The sequence below is a fragment of the Odocoileus virginianus genome, chromosome 27, assembly GCF_023699985.2.
Source record: "Odocoileus virginianus isolate 20LAN1187 ecotype Illinois chromosome 27, Ovbor_1.2, whole genome shotgun sequence".
Lineage (NCBI taxonomy): Eukaryota > Metazoa > Chordata > Mammalia > Artiodactyla > Cervidae > Odocoileus > Odocoileus virginianus.
The window spans coordinates 2,644,804-2,670,589 of NC_069700.1; the positions used below are offsets into that span (position 1 = coordinate 2,644,804).

At 47.5% G+C, this 25,786-nt stretch overlaps 1 non-coding gene across 1 annotated transcript; it reads right to left on the bottom strand.

Annotated features, from left to right (window-relative positions):
- Nucleotides 1–11,042: 11,042 nt before the first annotated feature.
- Nucleotides 11,043–11,116, bottom strand: TRNAT-GGU (transfer RNA threonine (anticodon GGU)). Its single transcript has one exon. It is a non-coding gene; the product is annotated as a tRNA-Thr (tRNA).
- Between the last annotated feature and the right edge of the window lie 14,670 nt (nucleotides 11,117–25,786).

The following is a 25,786-nucleotide window of genomic DNA, read 5'->3' on the forward strand; positions in this document are numbered from 1 at the left end:
CTGTTTTCCTTTGTTTCTGAATTTCTCATTTCTCTGATTAAACTTATTCTTCGACTAAAGTTTCCCACAGACAAGAGGCAGGCAGAGGAGATGGAGGGGTGCGGGCAAGGACCATAGGGTCCTGCTCCATTTCAATAACTGAGACAATCTCTGTATCTCAGCTGAGAAAAAGTGAAAGTTGCTTAGTTGTGGGGTCTTTGCTTAGTCATGGGGTCTTTGCAATCCCATGGACTATACAATCCATGGAATTCTCCAGGCTAGAATACTGGAGTGGGTGGCCTTTCCCTTCTCCAGGGCATCTTCCCAACCCAGGGATCGAACCCAGGTCTCCCACATCACAGGCGGATTCTTTACCAGCCGAGCCACAAGGGAAGCCCAAGAATACTGGAGTGGGCAGCCTCTCCCTTCTCTAGGAGATCTTCCCATCCCAGGAATCGAACCGGGCTCTCCTGTATTATAGGCGGATTCTTTACCAACTGAGCTATCAGGGAAGCCCATCTCAGCTGAGAACCTGTTTATTAAACTTTACCACAGGGTTTTGCTTTTGCTCTAGGAACGGAGAATATAGTTTCTACTCTATCATGAGTGGGGTAGGTGGAAGATGATTTGAAATTGGATATGAGGTATTTAGGTATCTCTTTTAGAACCAAATTTTTGTTTTTATTTATTTTTTATCAATTATTTTGGGGGGGTTGTGCTGGGTCTTCATTGTTGTGGGGGCATTGAAAACAGGAACACCTGTTTTCAGGGGACCCGGTTTCCCCATTGTGTTGGGGGATGATAACAGCGAGACTGTCACCTCCTGGAGGCAGAGATAGTAGCAGCATCCATTGCCCTGTCGTGATTTGCTGATGTAGCTGCACTCGACATCCGTGTATCTTCAGCTGTGGCGGGCGGGATTCTCCCGGCAGTGGCTTCTCTTGGTGCAGAGCACGGTCTGTGTGGCGCGGGCCCAGTAGTCGCAACACACAGGCCTGCTTGCTGCGCAGCCTGTGGGGTCTTCCGGGATCAGGCATCTTAACCGCTGGACCAGCAGGGAAGTCTGCCACATTTTGATCAGAGGGAAATAGGAGCTGAGAGGCCGAGCCCCATGTGGCCCCAGCCCATGTGGCCCCCATCAACCCCGGGCAGCTCTGGGTGGTCTCAGCTCTGTGCCGCCTTGAGCAGCAGAGATAGCAGAAGGCATCAGGGGAGGGAGTATGGATAGATTCCAAGGCGGGGAGGCGGTCAGGGTGCTAAGAGCATTGCCAGCAGCAGCTCCTTGGAGGCGGGGAGCCGTCCCTCCTGCAGGGGCCTGGATCTGCGGCCTAACAACTGCCCGTCCTCCAGACTGCTTTACCAAGGGGCCATGTCCTACCTGCCACACTGCTTCCGCGCCTTCTCCTTCTGGACCCAGGACACCAGCCACCCACAGCAGGGCCCAGGGGCTTTCAGCTCCACCGCTGACTGGCCCTCTTCTGCCTGGCTTACTTGTGACAAACAGAATTTTTAAGTTGGGGTTGGGGGAGTGGCAAGAGAGACTCTTGTTTTAAATGATCAAATATTAATTAATTTATTTGGCGGTGCCAGGTCTTAGTTGGGGCCCGCGGGATCTTTGGTCTTCGTTGCGGCCTGCAGGATTTTTGGTTGCAGCTGGTGAACTCTTAGTTGCAGCATGTGGAATCTAATTCCCTGACCAGGGATCGAACCTGGGTTCCTCTGCATTGAGAGCAGGGAGTCTTAGCCACTAGACCACCAGGGGGAGTCCTGAGAGACTCTTAGTTTGATACTACTGGTTCTCTGAAGAGTATCCACGAGCATTAAGACTCTCAGTTCAGTTCCTCATGGGACCGCTCATTCGAACGCTATTGTCTTTTACAATCCAATAACTCAACTTACGTTGTGTATGTTAAGATGAAGGTGAATTACCCGTTATTTCATTTGATGATAAAATATAGAAATCCCTGGCCCTACCGTGTATTTTCAGTCTCACCTGCCATGAATTCATGCTCACCTTTACAGCAAGATAGATCTACAGAGTTGTCCCAAGCCCACTACTCCTCATTCTGTTTTGGGTTTCTTTGCACATGCTGTTTGCTCTTTCTGGAGTGTTTGCTTGACTTTTGTAAGCCATGAAAATGCCTATTCATTCTTCATTGTTTGGTTTTGATTTTTCCAACCCCCATGAAGACCATCACCATCCTTCAACCCCTCTCTTCTTTTTGTGCCTTTATCAGACTTTATTTTAATGGCCTACATAAATGCCAGTCTCCCAGGCTATCTTATGAGCTCCTTGAATACAGGATTGTATTCTTTACTGTTTATATTTGTTTTTCCAACACAGGACTGTCCTTTGTTCATGTGAGTGTGATCAACATTTCTGCAATTTTACATTGAAAGACAAAAAAAATTAATGAGGGGAATTCCTGACCTTTTACTCCAACAGGTTAATGATCTTCTCCTGGGGTTGTTTCCATCTTAGTTATTGGTTAGAATGGAAATTACACCCTTTTGAGGACACTCCCAGAAAAGCTAGTAAATGTTCTCAAAGTCTTTGTTTATCTATAGGATGGCATAATGCCATAAATGAATAATTACATGTGTGAAGTATATAATATGTTGTGTAATTAAAGACGTGATGCTAATAGAATCTACCTACCTACAAGAGCTGCCTCTTAGCAAGTCATCTTTAGGGCCACTTGTGCAACGTTTCTATGGAGTATATTCCAAGTAGAACAGAGAAACCATAATAAAGGACAATTGAGACCTCCCTGGTGGTCCAGTGGTTAAGACTCTGCGCTTCCACTTCCGGGGGCATGGTTTTGATCCCTGGTCAGGAAACTAAGATCCTGCATGCTGTGTAGAGTGGCCAGATAAACCACATCAAACAAAATAAAGGAAAATCAAGCAAAGTAGCTACCATATGAAATCTAACCAAATATCACTTATGCAGAAGTATGTGTATCTATTTTCATACTCATACGAAAGGCTCTCTTTTCATTTTTCATTTGTGCTTTTCAGGAGGACCTTTTCCACTTAGGAGGTGTAAATATTCAAGGACATGTCTGATTTGCAGGCAGCTCACTTACATTCAATCAGATCCCTGAAAATCAGCTTCCTGATCCAGTCGAAGGTTTAGCATCATCTAAATAAAACCACAGAGATATTCCAAGAGGCTGGAAGTACATAAGGGCCATACCTGCTCTCTTTTAAATGTGCCTCTCTTTGAAAGCAGATGTAAACGTCAGCGCCTGGGATGCCGTTTTCTTTCCTCCTCACCGTCCCCTTTACACCCCTTTGTCTGTCTCACAGGGACTAGAATTCTCTGTATTTCAAACACATTTTGAGCATCCACAGTGTGCTGAGCACTGCCTTGTACATCACCTCAATACTCATGCTTTTCTGGAGATGGGTCAGAAAACGGCAGCCCCAGACCAGTGTCGGGGAGCAGGGGGCAGACGAGGGTGCAGGCGGTGCCGTCCTGGTGCGAGCTCAGTTGCTCAGTCCTGTCCGACTCTTTGCGACCTCATGGACTCTAAGCTGCCAGGCTGCTCTGTCCCAGGCAAGAATACTGAAGTGGGTTGCCATTTCCTACGTACAGATGGTGAATCCCCAAGAGGAGGAGGGTTTGAAATCAGATCCCTGTGCAGAGGGAGCACAACTCTATGTAGCTTCCTCTCTCTCTCTCTGTTTTTTAAAAATATCGATTTATTTATTTAGTGTTGGCTGTGCCGGGTCTTCGTTGCTGTGAGCAGGCATTCTCTGGTTGCGGTGAGTGCAGGTTACTCTATGCTGTGATTCACGGGCTTCTCATAGTGGTGACTTTTTTTTGTGGAGTCCGGGTTCTACAGCGTGTGCGCTCAGTAGCTGTGGCTCACGGGCTCAGTTGCCCTATGGCACATGGGATCTTCCCGGGATCTTCCCGGACCAGGGATCAAACCTGTGTCTCTTGCATTGGCAGGCAGACTCTTTACCACTGAGCCAGCAGGGAAACCCTGCCATCTCTTCTTTTATTTTAAAAAATGTGTTGGTGTCAAATATATTTACCAGAAAATTTGCCATGTTAATCATTTTAAGCATACAGGTCAGTTGCATTAAGTACATTCTCTGTGTTGAACAAGGATGACTGCTGTTTTCAAAGCTCTTTCACCACTCTGAGCAGAAACTCTGTAAGCATCCAGGGTAGAGTGCTACCTCAACAGTAGCAGTCACCGAAGGCTGTGTGGACAAGGCTGTGTGTAACCCGGGGCTTCAAAGATGGACAGGATTTCCACAAACAGGGAAGAGGAGAGAGGCAGCCTGGTAGGTGTATAAATGGTGTGATGAGGGATTGTCGTTCGGTCGCTAGGTCATGTCCGACCCTTTGAGACCTCAGGGACTGCAGCACGCCAGGCTTCCCCGTCCTTCACCGTCTTCCAGAATTTGCTCCAACTCGTGTCCATTGAGTTAACAATGCCATACAACTGTCTCATCCTCCAAGACTCAGTGGGAGGGAGTTTAATGCCTGTGTGAACCAAGAAGATCTGTTTTGGGGTAACTCACGCATCTGGGAGAGAAGAGAGGACCCAGCTACAGAGCCAGGACCGGGCTGAGTTGAAAGAGCCTTGAAGCAAAAGGAATTGTCTGGAATCACTGATGTCCGTGGACCTATATGCCCCCCTTACACAGCTTCCCAGGTGGCGCTAGTGGTAAACAGCCCACCTGCTCGTCCGTGCAGGAGACGTAAGAGACGCGGGTTCCATCCTGGTCGGGAAGATCCCCTGGAGGAGGGCGCGGCAGCCCCCTCCAGTATTCCTGCCTGGAGAATCCCATGGACAGAGGAGCCTGCTGGGCTGTAGCCCACAGGGTCACAAAGAGTCGGACACGACTGGCGAGACCTAGCACGCACGTGCGCACGCGGCTTTGGTGAGCACCGCCTTTCCCGTTTCCAGAGGACTCATGATCTCCAGTTGGAGCTGGAATGTGGTCCCCAGAGAGGCTTCAGCTGGAGCAGGTGCCCGAACAACCACGAGGCACACCCCTTCGTCTCCAGCTTTTATTCTGTGGCCTCCACCCTGGTCAAGGCCCTCATCACCCCGCACCTGGAATGACTGCATCAGCCTCTCATCTGACCTCCTTGCCTCCAGCCTCACCTCTGCGCCAACCACGGGCAGCCCCACGCCATCTGTTGAGCCTGAAGCAGCATCACCCACAGGGCGTTCCTTCGCACCAGCGTCTTAGTGCTGGAGCGGGAGGTCTCTCTGCTGCAGTGAGCGTCCCAGAACTCCCCGCAAACAGAGCAACTGCATTTGTGTCACTCATTTGGTTCTTCAACTGTTTTCTCACCATTCATTACACCTCAGGTGTAGCCAGAGTGGTGGCTGATTTGTGCCCCTTCTACATCCATAAAGTCTTTTTAAAAAATAGATGTTCATCACCCAGTCGTGTTCGACTCTTTGCAACTGCCGGGACTGTAGCCTGCCAGGCTCCTCTGTCCATGGGATTCTCCAGGAGAGAATACTGGAGTGGGTTGCCATGCCCTTCTCCAGGGGATCTTCCCCACCCAGGGGTCGAACCCAGGTTTCCCACAGTGCAGGCAGTTTCTTTACTGTCTGACTCATCAGGGGAGGCCCTAATGTTAGGTCCATGAATCAAGGTGTATTTTTACATATATACATATCTTTTAAAAATATTAATGTTTTTAAAAATATTATTCATTTATTTATTTGGCTGCATTGGGTCTTAGCTGTGGCAAGTGGGATCTTTCAGTTGTAGCATGTGGGATCTAGTTCCCTGACCAGGGATTGAACCCAGGCCCCTGCATTGGGAGTACAGCGTCTTAGCCACTGGAGCACCAAGGCAGTCCCTGGAACTCACATTTTCTGTGGGAAGGACCACAGGCGCCGCCTACTAGGACTCCCAGGTTTCAGAAATGCAAAAACAAAGGCCTGTAGGACTTAATGACCCCTAGGGTTGGCTCAGATGGTAAAGCATCTGTCTACAATGCGGGAGACCTGGGTTCGATCCCTAGGTCGGGAAGATTCCCTGGAGAAGGAAATGGCAACCCACTCCAATACTCTTGCCTAGAAAATCCCATGGACAGAGGAGCCTGGGGTCCATGGGGTCACAAAGAGTTGGACACGACTGAGCGACTTCACTCACTTTCACTAAAATCATTCCCAGGGATCAGATTTGACCTCTGGATTGGGAAGATGCCCTGGAGGAGGACACGGTAACCCACTGCAGTATTCTTTCCTGGGAAATCCCATGGACTGAGGAACCTGGCCTCTGGTTCATGGGATGGAGAAAGAGTTAGACGCGACTGAGTGACTGAACACACACGTGCTCGCACACACACACGACTTAGCGACTAAACAAGATCATTCCCAAGGTAAATACTCAAACTAACAGAAGAATTCAAACCTCCAGGATTATCTTAATTCTATCTCAGCGCTGCTGAAACGGAGGGACCACCAGGCCCCCCCCAGGTTACACGGGTTCTCTTCTGTCCAGTCATTTTATTCATAAGGAATCAAGAATCAGAACTAAGTGTAACCGTGGAGGTCAGTTGATCTAACCTCATCTTATAGTTGAGAAAACCGAGGGCCAGCGTTGCCTGCAAGGGTCCTGCCCAAGATCAACGTTTCCTGTACCCGAAGTCACACAACGTGCGGCCTTCTGTGTCTGACTGTTCACTCACAGTGTCTCCTTCAGTCCCAGTTACGCCCGCAGTGACGCACACACCCTTCCCACGGCCTCAGAGCTCCTCCCAGCTGCCCCCCCAGGCTCATGCTCTCCCCTGCTCACCACGCTTCTGTTGTTTGTATCCAGTTTTAGATCCCACTTCTGTTATCACATGGGACTTCTCTTTCTCGAAGTTCCCTTAGTTCGATGATCTCTAGTTCCATCCACGTTGCTGCCTGGCCTCTGTGCTATTGCTTAAACAGCCAGATAGCTTTGTTGTTTTAAATTTATTTTCATCATATAGTACATACAACTTATTTTGTCTTAGTTTAACTTAGCTTATTGAAGTATAGTTGGTTTACGATGATTCAGATGTACAGCAAAGTGATGCAATTACACCTACATATTCATTTTCAGCTTCGTTTCCATTATAGGTGACTGCGAGATTGAGTGCAGTTCCCTGTGCTGTAGGGCAGCTCCTTGCTGTCGATCTGTTTTATACAGTAACGTGTAGCTGTTGATACCAAGCTCCTGATTTATCCTTCCTCCCTCAGCCCTGCCTTTCCTCCTTGGTAACCATAAATCTGGTTTCTGTGTCTATGCATCTTTTTGTTCTGTATATAAGTTCATTTGTATCATTTTTTTAGATTCCACATATAAAGGATATCAAATGGTACTTGTCTTTGTCTGACTTATTTTGCTTGGTATGATCATCTCTAAGTCCATGGCAAATAGCATTATTTCATTCTTTTTAAGGCTGTTATTCCATTGTGTATATGTACTACATCTTTTTTTACCCATTCATCTGTCTACGGGCATTTAGGTTGTCTTCATATCTTGACTATTGTAAACAGAGCTGCAATAAACATAGGGGTGCATTTTTTTTTTATCATAGTTTAGTCTGGATATATGCCCAGGAGTGGGATTGCCAGAGCATATGCTGACTTTGGTTTTTTAAGGTACCTCCAGGCTGCTGCCCACAATGGCACCAGTTTGCATTCCCACCAACCAACAATGGTCGACTTTTAACGCGTCAGCATATGCCCAAACCTAGCTGACTGCCCTCACTGAGCACACAGTCCTTCGGCGTCCTGATTACAGCTGGCCTGGCTCCAGGTCGGGAGAGGCCCTCCCTCCTAGAGGGGCAGCTCCGTTCAGCAGGCCACTGGACTAGAGCTTGCTCTGAGACTGCCATGGCTTCTGAGCCGGGAGCCCGGGTCCGGATGCTCCCGGAGTCCTGGTGAAGCTGCAGGGCTCCAGGGGGCCGTGACTCATCACCACATAATTCCAGCCCCAGCTTCCCGGGGAGGCTGGAAGCAGGGAAGGCCTGAGAGGCTGAAGCAGACAGAGGGGAAAGCGGCACACCCAGGGTGGGGCCCTGCGGGGAGGTGCCCGGCCTGACTCACCCCAGGCTTTCTGCAGGGGCAGCCACGCCTTGTGCCCAGGTTTCGAATGCCAGGTGGGGAATGTGCCTGCACCAGGCTCCCTCGATCAAGTTGCAACAGGTCTCCTGAAAAGAGCGTTCCCATTAAAGTGAATGGAGTCAAAACAGGCTGACCTCTCTGGAAACACAATTTAGTTTCTTTTCTAAATGTTTCCTAAGTGCTCGGGAGACCCAGGTTCAATCCCTGGGTAGGGAAGAGTCCCTGGAGAAGGAAATGGCAACCTGCTCCATTTCCTGGAAAATTTTCCTGGAAAATTCCATGGACAGAGGAGCCTGATAGGCTACAGTCCATGGGATTGAAAAGAGTCGGACACGACTGAGCGACTTCACTTGCAGAGACGCCTGAGAGTGTAGAAGAGAGAGAGAGAAAAAAAAAAAGCAGACCTTGACATCAAGGAGGCTGGGAGCTAGAGCGACGGGGAGGTTTTATATGATCCATCCTGGCAACCTAAAGAAACCAAGTTGAGTGCACAGAGGAGGGGAATGGGTGTGAAGCCTCACAAGTTCCTGCATTGTGGTCAAGATCTTTCCATTGTGTGTACTCATGAGCACAGCCGCTACTGACTTAAGAAGAAAAGTTCTGGAAGGGAAAGGCTTGATATATAATTAATTTTCAAAACCTGAGGGGTGGCTGCTCTTTAAAAAAAAAAAACCCTCCAAACCTTGAAAGCAAGTGGGACCGGCATGTGGACAGACTGGAACCCTCTTGCCTTGGTGGTGGAGTGTAAAATGATTCAGCCCCTGTGGAAAATACTTTGGCAGTTCCTCAAAAAATTAAGCACGGAATTACCACATGACCCAGCAATTCTACTGCTGGATATATACTCCAAAAGAAAGCAGGATCTTAAAGAGATGATTGTACACCCGTGATCATAGCAGCATTTTTCACAGTAGCCAAAAAGTAGATATATCCCATGTATTAATAGGTGAATGGATAACAACGTGTAGTCTGTACGTACAGTGGAATATTTCGTGTGTACTCAATTGCTCAGCTGTGTCCCACTCTTTGAGACCCCCATGGACTGCAGCCTGCCAGGCTCTTCTGTCCGTGGAATTTCTCAGGCAAGAATCCTGGAGTGGTTGCCATTTACTTGTCCAGGGGATCTTCCCGACCCAAGGATCAAACCCGTGTCTTCTGCATTGGCAGGTAGATTCTTTACTGCTTAGCCACCTGGGGAGGCACCATGGAATATTATTTGCCTTAAAAAGGGAGAATATTCTGACATATGCCACGACACAGATGGGCCTTGAAGACATTCTTTGAAGTGAAATAAGCCAGTCGCAAAAAGATAAATACTGCATGATTTCATTTGTATGAAGTACTCAGGGTAGTCAAATTCATAGAGACAGAAAGTAGAAGGGCTGGGGGAGGGGAAATGGGGAGCTGGTGTTTGGTGGGACAGAGTTTCAGTTTGGGAAGATGAAAAGTTCTGGAGATGATGGCTGCATACCAACGTGAATGTGCTCAATGCCACTGAACTGTACACCTAAGGATGGGTGCAATGGGCGATTTTATGATATGTGTATTTTACCATCATTAATCTATACACACACACCTTGGGGACAAACCTTCAGGATTTGAAACCCTGTTTCAAGGTTTGCCAGAAAGATGAGCTTGGTGAGATTACTCAACGAGCGTGAGGTTTTTGCCATCTGTGCAATAGGCTGTTTCAAGCTCTGAGTGAGACACTCAGGCGGGGCACTTGGCACAGAGCTTGGCAGACCCTAGAGGCTCAGTAGCAGTGGCTATTGTCCTGTTGAGGCTTCGGGCATCTTGGCTGAAGGTCAGTGAGAAGCTGGCCATGGGCAGTCTTGTTTAATGAGTCCTTTGATCTTGGTCCCCCAAAGAAAACAATAAACTCCCACCACATCTATGTACACCTGTGAATACACACACCATGAAGACGCACGTGGAGTACAGATGAGCCAGCGTCTCTAGTCAGCACGTTTATTGCATGTATTCTGTCTTCTCTACTGATGTATCAGAGTCTTGCTTTACCCTTATGTACACGTGTGTAAGGCAGAGAGAAGCCTTGCGATCGTGGACCCCATTGGACATTTGCTTTCTAGGAGGAACAGCTGGAGTCGTGTCGGACGTGTTAAGGTGCTGTCCGCATAAGTCTCAGAGCGAGGGCTGCAAGAAGGAGCCGGTGTGCAGTTATGGTGGCCGCAAGGGCAGAGCCCCACCCAGCCCCTAGCCCCCAGAATCACACTCTCGGAGCCCCTAAGGCCTTCGTGTGCCCCCTGGTGCCAGTGGAGTGTCTGGGAAGTGCATCTGCTGGAGGCCCAAGAAAGTCAGGCAAGGAGAAGAGCGGGGAAGATGCTGAGGAGATGCGCCCTGTGGGCCCGAGGTCTTTGAGACAGTATTTGGGCTGAAGTATGAACACGAGCATGTGCGATTTTGCAATTCCAGTGACTATTTCTGGGACAGTGGTTCTTACCTGGGCCGGGGGGCCTGTTATGTGGGGACTCTCTCCTTCTGCTCTCCACCTCCAGGGGACACGCAGCCAAGTCTGAAGGCATTTTTGTTTGTCACAGCTGGTGTCAGCGGTGAGGGTGACAGGGTGTTGGGGGTCTGGGGGAGGGTGGAGGTAGACCAGTCTGTTGTTGTTCAGTCACTAAGTCGTGTCCGACTCGTTGCAACCCCATGGGCTGCAGCACCCCAGGCTCCCCTGTCCTTCATTATTTCCCGGGGTTCGCTGAAACTCATGTCCACTGATGACGAGATGAGAAGTGAAGGTACTCAGTCATGTCTGACTCCTTTCAACCTCATGGACTGTAGCCTACCAGGCTCCTCCGTCCATGGGAATTTCCAGGCAAGAGTACTGGAGTGGGTTGCCATTTCCTTCTCCAGGGGATCTTCCCCGCCCCCCTCCCCACCCTGGGATCGAACCCAGGGCTCCCGCATTGCAGGCAGACACTTTACCCTCTGAGCCACCAGGGAAGCCCAGGAGAAAGGCCTCGCTGGGATTCGAACCCAGGATCTCCTGTTTACCAGACAGGCGCCTTAACCGACGAAGCCAGGAAGCCCCCACTGAGTCGGTGATTCTGTCCAACCGCTTCGTGCTCTGTCATCCCCTTCTCCTCCTGCCCTCCGTCTTTCCCAGCATCAGGGTCTTTTCCAATGGGTTGACTCTTCGCATCAGGTGGCCAAAGGCCTGGGGCCCCAGCTTCAGCATCAGTCTTCCCTGCGAGTATTCCTGGTTGATGAGAGATGCTGCTGAAAACCATATAGATTCTCCACACTACATTGTCAACAGGTCCCAGGTTGGGAAATCCTGCTCTTCAACAGCCAGAAGGGATTAAAAGAAATCATTTCCTAGCTGAGAAGAGGAAAGAGAAGAGCTATTAAAATTGGATGGTTAAAGGGCATTCCATGGCAGATCAGCTGTTAGGACTCTGACCTGTCATTGCTGAGGGCCTGGCTTCCATCCCTGCTGGGGAAACTAACATCCCGCAAGTCAGGAGGTGCAGGCAAAAAAAGAAGAAAAAAAATTTCAATGGTTATAGAGGAGGCCCAGAGACAAAGAATGCCTTTTTTATACAATTTGGTGTTTTTAAAAGTTCTCACCTTTTTCTTAACACACACATACACACACAGACTGCTGACCAGAGGCTATGTATTACATTGATTTATCTTTTATTCTGCAATAGAGGTATTAACATTTAAAATTGCATTTGGTTAGGAGGGGAAATTTTCTTTATAAACTATTCAGGGCTTCTTTATTTAGACTTTCATTGTATTAGCCCGAACTTGTTTCTTATCTTGCTCAACCTTCAAAAGAAATTTGTCCAAACATGAAAGCCTTTTAAGCTTCACAGTGAGTTATACCTGGGAAACTGCTTTATAAGCCACAGATTAAAGTGTGAAAAAGGTTCGGAAAAAGATGCGCTAAAACATCCATGGAAAATGATGACAAGAATATGAGGCTGCCCTGTGGGGTGGGATACGAAGACATGTCTTCACACGTCCCCCCAAACATCACCTTCGACAGAACAAACAGCAAATCAGAGGCAGGTCCTCAGTCTGACTGCCTGGGTTTCTGTGCTGTTGTCAGAAGACAAGCTGGGTGTCGCTGGGCAAGTTACCGAACTTTTCTATGCCACTATTTTACGTCAGAAAATAGGGATAACAATAAAATGTGCCTCAGGACTTCCTTGGAAGTCCAGTGGATAGGACTCCACACTTCCATTGCAGGGGTCGGGGAACTAAGACCCTGCAGGCTGCATAGGGTGTCAAAACAAAGAGCAAAACTCCCCAAAAGCAAAACAAACAAACAAAAAAGCCACAACAGAATGTGTCTCATAGGGTTGTTGGGTAGATTAAGTGAGACAGCTAACACAGTAATGCGCTGAGCCCAGCGCCATGGCCAGCGCAAGGCCTCTACAAGAGTTAGCTGTTACAGACGGGATCTGAAGGCAGGACAATGATACCTTTATAAAGGTTGGAGAACAGAAGTGATTTGCTTTTAAATGTAATCACTTTTTGATGTCTCTCTAGTTCAAAACAATTCTTAAATTGGTTTTTTTTTCTAACCCCATTTTATTTTTTAAAATGTAAGTTACTGATTTGGCTGTGCTGGGTCTTCACGGCTTTTGTGTGGGCCTTCTCTGGGTGTGGTGCAAGGGAGCGCCTCTCTAGTTGGGGTGCTCGGGATTCTCACTGCAGGGCCTTCTCTTGTTGCAGAGCGCCAGCTCCAGACCACGGGCTCAGTAGCTGGGGCACAGGGGCTGAGTTGCCCCGAGGCATGCGGGATCTTCCCAGGCCAGGGATCAAACCCACGTCCTCTGCCCTGCCAGGTAGATTCTTAACCAGCGGACCACCAGGGAAGTCCTGTTCCTTTTATTTGACTTGATTTTATTGATGTATAGTTGATTTACAATGTTGTGTTAGCTTCGGGTATATAGCATAGTGATTCAGTTATATATATATATATATATATAATATATTATTTTTCAGGTTCTTCTCTCTTAATAGCTATTATAGAATAGCAAGTCTGCTCGTTATCTGCTGATATGTAGTGTGTATATGCTCAAGTAGTTTTAAAACTGGGCAAAAGGTAATTAATTTTCTTTCCCTCTCTCAGAAAACAATAAGCCATCGTGATAGTGGCAACAGTGAATGCTTACAAAATTAGAAAAGAGGATTCACGAAGAAAGAGCCCGAGAAAGAGTATTTAGATAATTTACTGCAAAAGGAAGTTTAAGAACAGGTTTTGTGTTTATGCAAATTCCAGATGCTCAGTAAACATTTACTGGCAAATAAAGCTAGGAGGTACTTCTTGGAAGAGGAGAAGCAATACGACAAGGGAAGGCTGGGTAGCGCAGACGAGAGAAGTCACTGGGTAGATGAGACGTTGACGGACGACGTCCCGCAGGAGTATTAACGCGCTCCGGCCAGGATGCTGAGGGAGTGGTTTTTACCCCTGGCTGCACACTGCGGGCATTTTTAAGAATCCTAAATCCCAGACTGATAACATCAGACTCTTGGGGGCTCAAACCTGGGTAATCTGTATTCTGGAGTCCCTATCAATTCCAACCTGCAGCCACGGCTGGGAGACAATGCTCTAGACAATTTTTTCTCATACTTGAATGACATGATAGTTGCCTGTAGATTTTAATTAAAACTTTCATTAAAACTGGTTCAGTGGGGTGTGTGTAAGGGAAGGGAGCAGAGGGAGGAAGCAGGAGGCTACGGTGCCACATTTTTAAGAAATTCCCAGGAGAGGTCCATTCTGCAGTTCTGGGGATCCCATCTGGAGCTGCAAGTCTCCGAGGCTTTGAAAATGAATCCATGTAAACTCAAGTATGTTATCATTCTAAACTGCCTCCATACTTCTTTGAGAGGAAATTCTTTCCTTCAACAAACGTGTAAAAACCTTGTGTATCTTTGTGCTTTTGGAGGGCGAGTTGTTTACCTTTCATCTTATAACAGATGGCATTTAAGTTAGGAAGAAAAGAAAACCTCCTGATTGTATTATTTTCTGATGGCAGTGAAATGGGGGTGGATATTGACGGGTATTCAGGTTGGAGAATATTAGGAACAGGAATTTCATTTCAGAAAAGTACCGAATGAAAAATATCTGTGCGAAGCAATAGCAGAGGCTAGAACTTTCAGGAATGAGGCGGAGGCAATGGACAGGTGAGGAGACTGAGTATTTAGGTTTCTTAAAAGGAGTCTGTAGATGGTGCTGAAGATTTGGAGGTATCCGAGGGAAGAGCCCTTACATTTGAGGTTTTATTTGGAAACCTCCATTGGCCCCTTTTATTCATGGGGCTTAGCAGGTAAACCAAACACAGAAGCTCAACCGTAGAATTTCTCTAAAATCTCATCCCTATGTCATTTGCATCTTCTGACTTTCAAACCACATGCTATTTGCATCTGATTTACAAACGTTGAGGCCAACTCAGTCACATGCCAGTGCCCGGGAAAGCCAGAGTATGAATCTTTCTAAGCGATCTTCCCCTCACATCCCCACATATTTAACATTATCAAACAAATGACGGCTGCCCAGCATGAAGAATGCTTAATTCAGGGACTTGCCTGGTGGTGCAGCAGTTAAGACTTGGCCTTTCAGTGCAGGGGGTTTGATCCCATCCCTGGTTTGGAAGCTAAGATTCCACATGCCTGGCAGCCAAAAAGCTAAAACATGAAAGAAACTATTTTGTAACGAATTCAATAAAGAATTTAAAAATGGTCCACATTAAAAAAAAAAAGTGCTTCATTTATCCCCATGTTGTCAGAATTGGCAGCAAATCGATGGATGGCCTAGTTATAGGAGCTTCATGTTCATCGGTCACACGTCTGATACCAACTTTGCTGAGCCTGGCAAGCACATCACCATGACTGCCGAATCCCCAGCTGCTTATGAAAGCACCAGACCTGCTGGATCTTCATAAAGCAGGACAAACCTGCTGTTCCTGACCACGTGCCAACAGGTACAGGAGTGCCTTGGACCATCACTGCCCCAAGCTTGAGAGCAATTACATTTTTAAAAAGGAGGCTGTGTTCCTTTATCTCATGAAAAAAGTAATACTTGGACGAGACTTCCCTGGCCATCCAGTGGTTAAGACGTCACCTCCAGTGCAGCGGGTGTGAGTTCAATCCCTGGTCGGGGAGCTAAGATGGCACAATAAGCCTCGTGGCCAAGAAACCAAGACATAAACAGAGGCAATATTGAAGCAAATTCAATAAAGGCTTTATAGGTCCTGTTACTGTGGTGACAAATTCCTTCCCTGCCGCGCATGTTCCAGATGTGGGATTATGCAGCCTAGACGGCTTGGCTAGCCTACTTGTTCGCTTATTCTTGTTCAATAACGTAGAAGGGAAAATTGTTTTTCTTAGTCATCTTCCCTGATGCTGGGAAAGATTGAGGGCAGAAGGAGAAGAGGGCCTCAGAGGATGAGATGGCTGGATGGCATCACCAATGCAATGGACCTGAGCTTGGGCAAGCTTTTGGAGATGGTGAGGGATAGGGAGGCCTGCTGCAGTCCGTGGGGTCACAGAGTTGGACACAATTGGGCAACTGAACAACAAGTCTTCTCAAATCCGTTCAGGAAAATAGCTCTCCTTGGGTATGAACTCCGACTGGTGGGCTGTATTCTCCATGATAACATCCTCGGTTTCTCCCCTACAGACCGCAGCGTCTGGTAAGTCAGTTGTCGTGTTCTCCAGAGCCTTGAGCCCGGATCACTGTTAGACTCAGTCAAGAGTGATTCTGTCTGTGATAGGAATTAGTTAAGGCTGGTAGAATTTGTTCATCCCCACTCTCGAAACATCTTTGGGACTATGGAGATCCCAGGCTTAGGAGGGGTAAGGGCCCTCCAAAAGGGCCACCTGGGCGTTTGTAAAATAAGATAACATTTGCTTGACTGACTGTATCATCCACCCTCGGGAACTTTTCATGCTAAATGCTCATTATTTCTTAGGCTCGCCCTTCCCTCTCACCTGTCCATTAACACTAAGCCTCATTAGCCAAGTCTATCAGCAAGCCTTTATTGCCCGTTGTCAGCTCTGGAATTTTAAGAATGGCCATGAGCAGGTCCCTGAAGCTTCCCTGGGAGGTGACTGATACAGAGATTCAGGGTTCATGGAGGCCATGAGCAGTGGTTCTCATCTGTGGTGACAGGTTGGAGTCACCAGCTTTTGCGCTGAGGCTGAGCCTCAGACCAGGTGAACCCACACCTGTGAAGATGGGATTCCGGCTTGTAGCTCTTGAAGCTCCGCCGAGTGACTCCAGTGGGTACCCGGCCTGGAGAACCAGAGTCGTGGAGAACTGATTTTCATCTAACTGGCTTCACCTGGGGATATTATTAAAACATTTAAATGCCTAGGCCCCACCCCAGAATGAATGAGTCGGAATCCATGGAAAAGGAGTCCAGGAAATGTGTATGTTTTCCCAGCTCCTTCAGATGACCTGATACAGAGCGTGTGGTGGGAACCACTGCCATCGGCAATCTAGCGAATGAGAAAATCTAGATTTGAACCCATTTTGGGCTCTTTGGCTTTGCAAGCCATGCATGACTGTAAGATGATGAGGTAGCTCCAGGAGGCCACATGGGGGAACGGACACAGCCCTGGGCTGGGCGGGAAGGACCCTGAAGACCATGACTCACATCTTGCTGTGTGATGTCAGACAAGTTCCAGAACCTCTCTGGTCAGGAGCCCAGATCTGCCTTCCTGTGATTTCTCCCACGCCTTGTGTTTTCACACTTTCTTTTTTCTTTAATTGATGTCCTATTGGTTTTCATTTGGGATCAGCATATAGCATGATGATCAATTTCTATATGGTTCTTAATATAAGTATTGATACATTATAAGGTGATCTAATTATAATTCTTCCAGTTTTTCTATTGACTTTCCAGCTTAAAGTTCAGCAATAAATTGTTCTTTAAAAGAGGCTCTTGGGACTTCCCTGATGGTCCAGTGGTTAAGAATCCTCTCTGCAGGGCAGGCGACTTGGGTTCAGTCCCTGGTCGGGAACTAAGATCCCATATGTCACAGAGCAACTTAACCCAAGCACGCCACAAGTAGAGAGTCTGTGGGCCCCAAGGAAAGACCCGCGTGATGCAAGGAAGATCCTGCCTGCCAAACCTGAGACCCAACGCAATCAAAACACACACACACACACACACAAAACAAAAAGGAGGCTCTCAAAGGACCTTGAGGGCGTTCTGCTAAGTGCAATAAGTCAGACAATATCGTATCATCTGGCTTATCTGTGGGATCTTAAAAACCAAACTCAGAGAAGCAGAGTAGCGTGGTGGTTCCCGGGACTGAGGAGTGGGGGAAATGGGGAGCTTTTACTCTGAGGGTACAAACCCCAGGTACAGGATGAATAAATTCTGGGAATCTCACGGACAGCATGGTGACGACAGGTACCAGTCCTGTATTATAGGTTTATTAGCGACAGAGATGGGATTGTCTCTTGGCAGGCAGTGGGGTGTCCTGTTGTGGAATTCAGATACATTTAACTTGAAAACCTCACTGCTTTTTCATGCACTGATGCAAAGACTTTCAGTGCGGAGTATGAAAAAATGACAAAAAGCCTTTAAGAGGTTTGTTTGTTTGTTTCCTAAATGGGAATGACTTGTCCCTTCTGCCAATTCTTGGAATTGGAGAAAACAAGGTTGAGGGCGGATGCTGAAAGAGAAGGCTTTGGGAGCTCACGGTTCTTACGGTCCCGCCCCTGCCGCTGGGGGGTGGCGGGGGTTAGGAGAGGGGTGGCAGCCACAGTATGCAGGGACCTGAGCCTCCCCGCCCCGTGTTCACACGTGGTCTGCCTTCTTCCCCCAGGAGTGCGATGGAGAAGGAGAGCGGCGTTTCCTTCTGAGCGAGAACGCGGTGGGGAGGCAGCTCTGTTCTAACTGGCCCCCGCCGCTGAACCACCAGGCGCTCAGCCCCATAGACACACCCACTGAGCCACTCTCTTAGGTGACCCATGACCTTAATTAATGGCCACTATTCTGTATTCACTGTTTACCAGCAGGTGAATAAGGCCTTTAATCACACCAGAGAAGGAAACGATTAGCAAAGTAGAGGCTAGATGACTGTGTGACCTGCAGACCCTAGACGTTTATCTGGCTGATCAGTTTGGGCTCCACAGAAAGTGTAGCTCCACTTTAATCAGGCAGGCCCTCTTCCCTCCTCTCCTCCTGGGGATGCGCCAAACACTTGCCTCATGAAGACACACTCTACTCTTGACTGTTGGTATCTAACCACCAGTCACCTTCTTTAGAGAAAATGTATGTAGTTTTGAAATTGCTTCTTCTTTTATTCAGATTCAATTGCCAATGAAATAGCCTTGACATTTCTCTGTAGGCATTTTCAGTAAATTTTCAAGTATCATATACATACATTGCGCGTGCACACTAAGTCACTCAGTCGTGTCTGACTCTTTGTGACCCCACGGACCGTAGCCCACCAGGCTCCTCGGCCCAAGGGGTTCTCCAGCAAGAATACTGGGGTGGGTTGCCAAGCCCTTCTCCAAGGGATCTTCCCAACCCAGGGATCAAATCTGCATCTCTTAAATCTCTTGCATTTGCAAGCAGGTTCTTCACCACTAGCGCCACCTGGGAAGTCCCCATATAAACATCAATACATGCAAATCATGAGTATACAGGTGTATGAATTTTTATGCCCAGGTACACACTGTGCCTCCAGGTTGAGAAATGGAACCTTACCTTCACGTCAGAAAGCCCCTGGTTACTTCCCACCCAAGGTAAGCACTACCACCACTCTAACACCAAACCACTGTGCTGCGCTCAGTCGTGTCCGACTCTCTGCGACCCCGTGGACTGCAGCTCGCCAGGCTCCTCTGTCCATGGGGTTCTCCAGGCAAGAATACTGGAGTGGGCTGCCACGCCCTCCTCCAGGAGATCTTCCCAATCCAGGAATAGAACCCAGGTCTCCCACATTATAGGCAGATTCTTTATCGTCTGTGCCACCAGGGAAGCCCCCCCCCCCCCCCCCGCCCGCCTTTTTTTTAAATGTCAGCCATCATAATTCTAAAGATGCTATTTTGCTTCAGCATTTCCCACCGGCCTGATGCAAAGCCATGGAGCTCACAGGATGAAGCATCTTTCCCACAGGTGAAGTCAGTCTTTTTGTTTAATCCTTTTTGTCACAGAGGAAGCAAGATGTGCTGTGAACATCTCCAGGCAGCTGGTGCCTTTCATGGATTATTTGTGGGTCAACTTCAAGTCAAATATGTTTGCAAATTTTGTGCACTTGTAGACTATGCAGGCGAGTGTGCACACAAATGCACTGGCATTGAGGGTGCACAAATACCCTTTTTCTGTTTTGACCTCTTGTTTTCCTTTTTCTGTTTTGATCTCTTGTTTTCCTTTTTCTGTTCTCAGAAGACCACCTTCTCCACTCCATGCTCTCCTAGCACAAAGATCCTCCTCAACAAATCCTACTCTCCAGTATTCATCACCACGGCACACACTGCCTTGAACTGGTTTTACTGTTTATCACACAAAAGGCATAACTTTTATCACACATAAGTTATCACAGATAACTTCAGAGGATACCTTTTTCACTTGTGCTTTCGATATAAACACCAGGAAATCCAGACCTGGGAGGGGAAAAACAGATAGTAAAACCAACCATCAGCATGTGTGACTTTTTGATGACCAGCCTGAGGGTCGGGCCTGAGTTTTCCATGAATGAGGGGATCTGTGGTTATGCATTTGTTTGTTGAAGGCACAGGCGCCATGTTTATTAACTCATTCATTCATTTCCTGAGCCCTTTTATGTGCCAGGCTTTGTGTTAGAGGCTGGATTTTCCAAGGAGGAGCTCTGTGCTTTACACCCAGGGAGACCTCACCATAGATAATGCATCTGACCACAGATCAGAAGATTCTAGGTTCAGCTTCTGGGTGGCTCAGAAGCTTTGCTCTTTCCAGGTAGCTCAGCGGCAAAGCATCTGCCTGCAATGCAAGGAGAGGCAGGAAATGCAGATTCGATCTCTGAGTTGGGAAGATCCCTGGAGGAGGGCAAAGCAACCCACTCCAGCATTCTTGCCTGGGTCATCCCAGGGGCAGAGGAGCCTCATGGGTTACACTCCACGGGGTTGCCAAGAGTCGGACAAGACACAGCACGCACGTGTGCACAGACTGACGTGTGATCTACGTCAGGAAATTCGGTGTACAAGAAACTCTTGATTTCCTAAAACAGAATATTGGTGCTTTTAATGATGCCCTGTATATTATAGCACTCTAAATGCATTTTCGGATAAAGATAAGAGTATTGTGCATGTTTCTCTATAATAGATCAGGACAAATTCTGAATTGGTTAGATTGTCATAAATCCAGTTGATTATTACTTTATAAATTAAACCCAATCTCTTTGCTGGTTAATTAACAACAATGCGTTATAGTCCTCCAGGGCTTGCCTCCCTGGAGGTAATGGCTGGCTCACACTTGGCCGACCTCTGTCCTTTCAGCTCTACAGCAGGAGTGAGAATCACCCATCGACACCTCCGTGTTGCTGTGAGATTTGAAGTCTCATGTTGGTGGTCCAGTGGTTAAGACTCTGTACTTCCAAGGCAGAGGTCTTGGGTTCAATCCCCAGGTAGGGTACTGAGATCCCACATACTTATGGCTCGGCCAAAACAAAGACAAGATTCTGGTTTAAAAAAAAAAATAAGGTCTCATGTCAGAAGAATACCTAGACCTCTTCAAGGAAGTACTCAGTAAGTGTACGAAAAACATGTTGAATAGTCTTTTCGAGTTGTGCAATAAGTTGTCAGTTGTGTGTGTCAAATGATTTCCTGCAGGTCCGTGGCCACAAAGAAGAGTGACAATAAGAGGTTTGCCCAAGGGCACGGGGTGGAGGGTGATTCTCTTCTTCCAGAGGCACACATCTTGTTAGCAGCTGACCATTGGATCATTTCCAGCTGACAGAACTCATACCTGTCAGTTCAGCTTCCTCTGAGGCCTGGATTGCAGCGAGGAAAGAGGCAGGCCAAATGAACTCGCTCAATGGGATTTAAGTTTATCTGACGGAACTCACTGCTGGAAATCCCTTTAACACCTGCAGTAATTATGCTGTCGTCTGTGGGCTGAGATACCACGCCCAATCCCGCAAGGCCCCATTTTGTATCCTTGTTGAATACGGAAGAGACATCAGTATCGGAGCTCTGCCCCAAATTAACATTCCTCCCCATAGAGAATTCTAGACCCAGAAGCGACGCGTGCCCCTTTCCAAGGTGCCTTCACCCTGCCCACTCTCAGCTCAGGGTCAGCAAACTCACAGATCAATGCTTTCTAGTCTCTGGGACGGGGATGTGTGAGAAGGAGAGGGCTTCTGTCACGGGTTTTCCAACGTTGTCTGTAGCTGTGTAAATCACGCTTTACATCTATGCATTGTTGTTTAATTGCTCAATCATGTCCGACTCCTTGCAACCCCAGGGACTGTAGCCCACCAGATCCTGCTGTCCATGGGATTCTCCAGGCAAGAATACTGGAGTGGGTTGCCATTTCCTTCTCCAGGGGATCTTCCCAACCCAGGGATTGAACCTGGGTCTTCTGCATCTCCTCCATTGGCAGGCGGATTCTTTACCGCTGAGCCCTAGGGAAGCCCACATCTATCTGTACTATTTTTCAAAAGTAGAAAGATGTGACTGGGATTCACAAAACATAAGTTTGTTTCAAAACCTTATTATATGCGTGGCAGTGTTTCTCATTATGTACTTCCTCCGTCGGTTGCTAAAAGAAGCATGATTTTGCTTATGTGCAGATTTGCAATTTTTAATATAAAGTGATCCTCATAACTTATAAGTTTGGGGGTCACTGTTTGAGAGTGTTAGCAGTCTATGTTTAACTCATGGATGACTTCCTCCAAGCTGCATAAAACATTGAGGTGTCATCATTGCAAAGCTGCTTCACTGGGATCTTTGAGTCCTTTTCTGTAAAAGTCAAAATATTCTTTTTTTGTGGCACTCTAGCTCAGTAGTTGAAGCATGTGGGCTTAGTTGCTCCACAGCATGTAGGCTCTTAGTTCCCCAACCAGGGATTGAACCCATATCCCCTGCATGGCAAGGGTGATTCTTAACCACTGGACCATGGGGGAAGTCCCCATTGCATTATTCTTAACTGCATCCTTTCCTGACTCCTTCTATCTAGCTGGGGAAATACAATTTAAGCACATAAGAGATTAAAAGTTATGAAAATGCAGAGAGAAAACATGCGGTATTTGATCAATTATCAAAGGCTTTGAGCTTAGAGAAAAGAGTGGGAAGAGGGGAAGGAGATAGAAAGAGCTGAGACAGAGTGCCACCCAGGAGTTCGGACATCAGGGCAGGTTTTTATAGACTCTGCTGATTACCGTTGGAGTGACCATGATCAGATTGCCTGACCCCGGTGAGCCTCGGTTCTACCATCAATAAAATCAGGATTATAATACCTCCCTCACAGTGTTACTGTGAAGATGGCTTATGACAATATGTTCTAAATGCTTTGTACTACACCTGGGACATGGTATGTGCGAGCTAAACGGTGGCTATTATTTGTTTTATTGGATTGTCAATCCCATCAGCATTGAAAGGATGACATTTATTTATGCTTCCCCAGAACTCGGCACAAGGCCTGACTCATAATAGGTACTAAAAGAAAATGTTTGCTGAATGAAAGGATGGAAAGATCGTAGGATGAATTTTATTAATGAGCCATGTGAGCTGGGAGGGTCTCATGGAGAAGCGAGACTTAACGTGACTCGAGCAGAATGCAGAGAGAAGGTGGGTGAGTGTTGCCCTGGGGGGTGGGCAGGAACCAAAGCACAGAAGCAGAGAAGTGCAGCGTGGGTAGAGGGTCTGCAGGTTGTGCAGGGCTCTGGGTGCTGAGACTGGGGGTGTGCGTCTTGTCTGCTGCCAGCAGGGAGTCAGTGTGATCTCGAGATGGTGAATAAGGTGAGGAGGGAAACTTTCAGAAGGTTAGTCTGGAGCAGGAAACTGATATCCACACCACATGTCCATTCTGAGCAGATGGAATCCCTGACCAGTATAGTCATTCAGTTTAGTCGCTCAGTCATGTCCAACTCTTTGCGACCCCATGGACTGCAGCATACCAGGTCTCCCTGTCCATCACCAACTCCCGGAGTTTATTGAAACTCTTGTCCATTGATGCCATCCAACCATCTCATCCTCTGTCGTCCCCTTCTCCTCCTGTCTTCGATCTTTCCCAGCATCAGGGTCTTTTCCAATGAGTCAATTCTTCACATCAGGTGGCCAAAGTATTGGAATTTCAGCTTTGGCAACAGTCCCTCCAATGAATATTCATGACTGATTTCCTTTAGGATGGATTTGTTGCGGTCCAAGGGACTCTCAAGAGTCTTCTCCAACACCACAGTTCAAAAACATCAATTCTTCAGTGCTCAGCTTTATAGTCCAACTCTCATATCCATACATGACTACTGGAAAAACCACAGCTTTGACTGGATGGACCTTTGTTGGCAAAATAATGTCTCTGATTTTTAATATGCTGTCCAGGTTGGTCATAGCTTTTCTTCCAAGGAGCAAGCATCTTTTAATTTCATGGCTGCAGTTGCCATCTGTAGTGATTTTGGAGCCTCCCCAAATAAAGTCTCTCACTGTTTTCATTGTTTCCCCATCTATCTGCCATCAAGTGATTGGACAAGATGCCATGATCTTAGTAACAACTATGGAAATAGAGAGAGACAGTTTAATAACATAATAAAAGAGATAATGGGGCTTCCTTGGTGGCTCAGTGTTAAGGAACCTGCTTGCCAATGCAGGAAACACAGGTTTGATCCCTGGGTCTGGAAGAGTCCCTGGAGAAGGAAATGGCAACCCCCTCCAGTATTCTTGCCTGGGGAATCCCATGGACAGAGGAGCCTGGTGGGCCATGGTCCATGATAATGCAAGAGTCAGACATGACTTAGCAATAAACAACAACAAAGGAAATAATAAAGCAGAGATTAAGGAGAGCCTAACTGTCTCTGTGTCTTATCTAGTCTCTATGAATTCTTAATGTGATCATTTAAACCATTTGCCAACATGCATACTGATGATTCTGAGATGTACAAGATGACATTTTAAAAACCATGGCAGGTGAATGTTTAGCTACAGAGTGACACGCTGAAATTGGAGGGTCAGATCCCCGAGGAACATGGAAGACGTGGCATCAACAGAGTCAAGGAAGAGAGGTGATCTGAGGTCCACGCTGGGCTTTTCCATCTTGGAGACTTGGGAAGATAAAACAGTACTTCGATTAAGGTGGGTAATGGAAATGGGTTACTCCAAGAGAGGAAAAACTGAACCGAGCAGCTCAACTGCCGACAAGAGAGACTCAGCTGCAAGGAGGAAGGTGAACTGGTTGCGGTGCAGGGGGGGCCGGCTGGGGTGGGGACGCAGGGCTGAGGGACAGAGGGATGGACCGGAGCCAGGAGGCGGGTGGGAGGAGCCAGGTGCGGCCCCGCCTCCTTCTGCCGTCACCTGGGCTGGCCTGGGCCCGCCCCTCCTCACTCACATCACCTGATAGGAGGAAGCAGGTGGAGCCTGGAGGTGGCGCTGGAGCGGGCTCCCTGCCTGTGTTTCGTTTTCAGGAAAGAGGTCTGTGTGTCTGTGGAGGAAGTTACTCTTCCCGATGAAGGAACCATTTCTGGAAAGGGATACAGGTGAAAGAGAGAAAGAAAAAAAGAAGGGAGGAGAGAAAAGAAAGAAAAGGGCCTTCCTTTCCCCTATTCTCAAGGGGAGTCCATTCATTCATGGACAATATTTATTAAATTGAAAAAGCCTCACTTTCATTTTCTTCCTATAACCGCCGTGTTTACTGACTGCTGATTTTATTGCCACAAAACTCTCTGCCAGCCACAACATAGTTGTTTTCTCCGGCACTGGGGGAATGCAAGAAGGATGTTTAGGTTGAACCCGCCTCCCCTGCAAGTTTATTGATTGATTGATTGATTTTTACTTTTGGCTCATTAGAAAAGACCCTGATGCTGGGAAAGATCGAAGACAGGAGGAGAAGGGGACGACAGAGGATGAGATGGTTGGATGGCATCACCGACTCGACGTCAGTTGGAGCAAGCCCTGGGAGTTGGTGATGGACAGAGAAGCCTGTCATGCTGCGGTTCATGGGGTTGCAAAGAGTCAGTCTTGACTGAGTGACTGAACTGAACTGATTTTTGGCTGTGCTGGGCCCTTGTTGCCCCGAAGGCTTCTCTCTAGTTGCAGGGAGCAGGGCCTCTTCTCTTGTCCAGGAGCACTGGCTCCAGGGTGTGTGGGCCTCAGAAGTTGTGGCTCCCAAGCTCTAGAGCACAGGCTAGGGAGTTGTGCCACATAGGTTTGTTTGCTCCAGGCATGTGGGGTCTTCTCGGGTCAAACCTGTGTCAGATGGAGTCTTTACCACACAGCCAACCAGAAGCATTCCTGCCAGTTTTATGTTTGAAAAATGATAGAACATCCTGATAACTGAAGATTTCATAAAATGTACAAAGAACCCAAATGGCTTTGGACCTCTTGACCACAGTTCCACAAATAGCAGATGGTGGAGCAAGACCTCCAACAATCAAGGGGAAATTATTTCTGTTCTAGATTTCCATATCCAACCAAATTATCAGCTAAGTATGTGCAGCAGTGGGAAAAAGAATGCTTTGGGACACACAAATTCTCAAAAAAATTGTCTCCCAGGCACTTCTCAGTAAAGTAGGTGGAAGATGTGTGCAATCAAAATGAG